The 5,570-nt window shown below is 34.5% G+C and overlaps 1 non-coding gene across 1 annotated transcript; it reads right to left on the reverse strand.

Annotated features, from left to right (window-relative positions):
- Positions 1-2,596: 2,596 nt before the first annotated feature.
- LOC126008122 (U1 spliceosomal RNA) lies at positions 2,597-2,754 on the reverse strand. The gene has a single exon (XR_007495514.1). It is a non-coding gene; the product is annotated as a U1 spliceosomal RNA (small nuclear RNA).
- Between the last annotated feature and the right edge of the window lie 2,816 nt (positions 2,755-5,570).

Genomic DNA, 5,570 nt, shown 5'->3' on the forward strand with positions numbered 1-5,570 from the left:
TCTGAGCACTGCTTTGAGCACTCACTATACATATTCCTACACAAACATTTCTGTAAAAGAACAGAAATGAAGAAGCAGTTGACATTTTTTGTGGTACCAAGGGTCAAATTCAAGATCTTATAAGGGGGAGGCATGTGCTCTACCACTTTAACCATATCTCTATGCCTAAAACAATTTGAAATTGTTTTAAAGTCTCACTCTTTTACATACATTGATAAATATAGTAACAATAGGAGTCATCACTGTGGAATAAAAATAATGAAATGCTATGAGACTACTTCACAAAACTATGCCAACAATTTAAAACCCTGACTGAAATAAATAACTTTCACAATTTTAAAATAGTTGATCCCAGAATAGATATAAACAAATAGTAAACAACAGTATAAGAAACCTAGGATATAATCAAAGAGAATGTAAATAAACAAACGATGGTTCTTTCAAATTTTTGAAATACAAAGAACTTCAATGTTACATAAATTCTTTCAGATCATAGAAAAAAACTGGAAGGCATCTGTGTTTTTTTAGGATTCTGCAGAGAAATAAAAATTATAGAATGTGAGTATTATTTTGGACTTTTATAACAAAGTATTTGACTAATAACTAACAGGAGACTCAGTCAACAATTAGGTACCAAATAGGTCAGCTGGTGTTAGGATCTCAAGTTTCATTTAGAATCAACTGTAACCTAGCTTTGCTGTGAACCTAAGTACAGCCATGACAGGCTCTAGTACGAAGGATCAAAGATTAGGTCAGAACAGCCAGTTTCAGGAGCTTTGAAGTCATGTACCTGAAAGAGATAAACTAGCAACACCTAGGGGCCTTCAGGTAGACAAGATCACAGGTGTCCAGTGGGTGTCCAAGCCTCTCCTTTACTACTAGCTAGATAAGCTAAGAACACCTAGTAGCCTGCAGGCAGACAAGGTCAGGGGTACCTAGTGGTCCCCTGAGCCCCTCCTTTACTACTTCAGCTGACGAAGACACCAGGGCCTCACAAATCACAATAAACCACTCTAGATATCTAGCCATAAAAGAAAACAACCTAGAAAACAGCCAGTCAACTTGAAGGTTAACTGTGATGGTTTGAAGCCTCTGTAACTTTATTAAAGGAGCCTGAGAGCTCAGTAAGGGTTCCTTGCGTTACAGGGGCGACCCCTGTAACCCCATGCCTTATTGCTGTGCTGTTTGTCTCCTGTGGTCTTTGTAGAATGGATCTCGAATCCAAGGTTAACCTTAAAAGTTAACACTGACTTGAAGTTAGCCTTGACCAAATTCTAGTTTTGCTCTAATTCAATGAAGAGAGAAAGTGGGGCTGAAGAGATAGTTTAGGGAGTAAGACACTTCTTTTGCACACAATCAACAATTTCATTCCCCATCAATCCATATGGTTCCCTGAGTATCACCAAGAGTGGTAGTTAGAGGAGCTCAGAACTAGGAATAAGCACAACACATTTCTAGGTGTGGCCCAAACACCAAAAATAAATTAAATAAAAGAATAAAGAGTAAACAAAGAATCTACAAAGCAAAGAATCCACCCACTTAACTCCATCTGTATAAACTTGATCACTTCTCAAAAGACCTGAACTTCAAACACCATGATATCAGACATTAAGAATTAAACATTGAGATTTCAGAATGCAACTTCAGTTCATATAGATAAATATATATACATATGAATAGTACTATGGACTGAAATATACACATATATTTATAAATTTAATTATGCATTTATATTTAAATTATGCTATACATTTAGAAAGTAATATAGAAATCTTAAAGTAAAATAACTAGATTTAATTGGGTGTTGATATAAAATATTATGAACTAGATGTTTGGATGAATGTAAAAAAAACGGGTCAGTGTCATGAAACACATTAAGAGCAACAATAGGTCAAAGGAGAAATTAAAGAAAAAGAAAATGTGATTATCTTACTAAAAGCTTGTAGTTGAACAATTTTCTTTTGCTAGAGAAACTGAGGAAAGGGAGATTTACATATTCAAGGCTCTATCATAGAGTTATGTCCCCAGAGCCTCATTTTTTATTTTAGTTGCAAATTGATTATTGCAAGTATCTTCATTATATATTTATATATTCAGTCATTTTTAAAAGGCTTGACAATATATAAAACTGTTGTGAATCTTTTATTTTTTTTCTACAATTACTATTTTCCCTAAGTATTTCCTTTAGTAATTTATTTAACCAATATTTATTAGCAATACACTTCTACAAGCTTCAATGACACTAATAGCTCTTTAGTTTGACCATACATTTGAATTATGGTTTCTCTGGGTTTATTTATCTTTTCAGATATTTTCTTCTGAGAATTTTGCTATTCCATGGTTTTCTTGCTGCTAGTAGTGCTTTTAGTAAATTTTATTTATTTATTTATTTATTTATTTATTTATTTATTTATTTATTTATTTACTTGGGCCACACCCATCAGCTGAGAGGTTACTCCTGGTTAGGTGCTCAGAAATGGCTCCTGGCTTGGGGGACCATATGGGACGCCGAAGATCAAACTGTGGTCCATCCACTTGTGCCACTGCTCCAGCCCAAGTAAATTTATTTTTGTGTTTCATTACTTAATTTCTTTTTTAGGGAAGAGCACAGACACAGTCCTACACTACCACAAATTATAAGCTTCCCACATTTGGGGAAATTGCAGGGGTCAGCGCATCCAGAGTGCAGTGGCTTAGCCTTGCTCTGGGAAAACCACCTTTGTAATCATGGTGTCTCCCTTGCCATCTAAGTATCATTTAATTAATTATTTGGGGTGTTAGGGGGTGATCCACAGTGATGCTTAGTGGTTACTCTAAGCTCTGCACTCCAGAATCACTCCTGGCAGGCTTAGGGTACTATATGAGATGCTGGTGATCAAACCCAGGCAGGTCTCATGCAAGGTAAACACCCTAACTTCCATACTATCTATCCAGGCCCAATAAAGCTTAATTGGGGGTGGTGTTTTAAATAGTTTATCTCAGGTGTACTTTTGTTTTGATCTCTGAAAATTAGATACATATCTTCATTAAATTATGGAGATTAATGTATATTGTAGAAAATTTGCTTCTTCTCTTGTCCCTACAATATTTTCTCATAAAGCTACAGTTATAGCTATGTTAAAATTTTTTCTTATCCTTTTTGTATGTTCACTTCTCTTTACATTATTCTTTTTGTTATTTTTTATTCAGGATAATCTCAGTAAAATTATTAAATCTCTAATCTTTTATCTTAATTCTATCTGACATTTAATATACTTATTTTTTGTGTCTCCCTATTGATATTCAAAGACCTGGCAGTCTCTCCAAATGATGCTTAACAGGAAATAAAGTTTGTTAAGTACCCAGAAATGCTGTGGGGCCATCAGAATCATTGCAGCTAGTAGTGGGGCCATTTATTGATCAGGGATTTGAAATCAGGACAAAGACATATAAAACAGGTGCTTAACACTTGAGTTATCTTTCCAGTTTCCTTTTTAAAAATATTATATATTACTTTATATATACATGACTTTCTTTTTATTTTATTTTTTTTTTTTGGTTTTTGGGCCACACCCAGTGGTGCCCAGGGAGTTCTCTTGCCGGTCTCAGGGAACCATCTGGGATGCCTGAGGTTGAACTAGGGTCAGTGGCATACAAGGTAAAGGCCTTCCTTGCTGTGCTATGCTCCAGCCCCATGCTTTTCTTTTTAAATGTGCCTAAAATTTGTAATAGTCTAGACCAATCATATGACTTACCATTGAAGATAAGTAAAGTAGGAGAGTTTCCATATGTGTTTTATAATCTTAGATTTGGGGCTTATCTTTCTGGGACTTCATGTACAGTCATTCTATATGATCATATTTTAGATAATCCTGAATTAAATCTAGTCTAGAACCAAAATTTATATTAATTTTTGGTGTATGGTTACAACATTACATAGATGATAGCAATACAAAACTCTGACTTGGTCAGATTCATGATTATAAGTTTACAACAATGGGGCCAGAGCAGTGGTGCAAGCGGTAAGGCCTCTGCCTTACCTGCTCTAGCCTGGGACAAACCTGGATTTGATCCCCAAGCATCCCATATGGTACCTCAAGCCAGGAGCGATTTCTGAGCATAGTGCCAGGAGTAACCCCTGAGCATCACCGGGTGTGGCCCCCAAAACAAAAACCAACCCAAAACAAACCAAAAAAAGTCCACAACAAATAAGTATTTTTTCAACTAGAACTTTACAATTTTCCATGTCATTTAAGTATATTTTAGATAAAATTAAGTACCTATCCCTGAATATATATATATTATTTATAATTTCTTATCTTTAAGTTCCTTATAGTCCATATTTCATCATATATTGATATTTAGCTTTCTAGGCATACATGTCCTTCAAGGAGAATACAAGCATTAATCATCACCTTTATACTTCATTTTCATATTCTGACCTCTGAAAATTTCATTCATTTTATTATAAATATGGTTGCATAGGTAAAATAATTTTGTTATTTATCAATTGTAGTTGCATAAAATATTTAAAATTTACACTTACCACCATATTTTCAGAAACTAATTTTATATTAAAGTTTATTTACTAATATCTATAAATTCTTCAAAATATTTTTATAACAATTTAATAGTTATTTTAATACCTTCAGGTCAGAAAAAAATATATGCAATATAGGGGCCCAAGTGGTTGTGCAAGCAGGAGGGCATTTGCCTTGCAAGTATCTAATCTAGGATGGACCGCGATTTGATCCCCTGGCATCCCATATGGTCCCCCAAGCCAGGAGCTATTTCTGAGTGCATAGTCAAGAGTAACACCCGAGTGTCACCGGGTGTGGCCTCAAAACAAAACAAAACAAATACATATATGCATGCAATATAACCAACAAATGGCTTATAGTAAAAGATTAAAATGTCTGAGATAGGGAGATAGGCAAAAACTAAGTAAGTTTCATGCCCAGCATACAGCTGACAGTGATTCAATTCCTGGCAACTTTTCCCCACGTAGTGTGGCTTCCCTTCAACTACAGAATGTAAGCAGCACCACATCCTCTGACCCTCGCAATGAACCACTGTCCTTGTAGAATCTCCTTGGAGATTCACCAGGAGAGATCCAAACATACTCTAAGTTTTATTAGAATCCCCTCCAAATACTGAAAGACCAATATCAATAAACTGTGTAAAATTCTAGAAGTTGTGCACTTATTTTCTTTTAAAGAAAGTAGTTAATACAGAAATAGCTCTATTGGGATAAATGGGCAAATAACCTGAATTCTTCTCAATAAAACATGTTACTAAAATGTTGTGATTCCTGCAAGAAATTGGCATAAAAACTTAAAGGTGTAGTGTTTCTGGTTATTCAATATTCATCAACTCTTAAAAAAATTATTTCATTCAATCTTGGCAAGAATAAAAGAAAATGAGTAAATGTATTTATGGTTGGTGGCAATATACACAAGTGCCATTTCCAAAGAGCAAAGGGCAATATGTAATAAGATCTTAAGAATGTATTTATATTACTTGACCAAAAAATTCTACAACTGATTATACATTTTCTTTTTTTTTTTTCTTTTTCCTTTTGGTCACACCCA

The sequence above is a fragment of the Suncus etruscus genome, chromosome 4 (genome assembly GCF_024139225.1).
Source record: "Suncus etruscus isolate mSunEtr1 chromosome 4, mSunEtr1.pri.cur, whole genome shotgun sequence".
NCBI lineage: Eukaryota > Metazoa > Chordata > Mammalia > Eulipotyphla > Soricidae > Suncus > Suncus etruscus.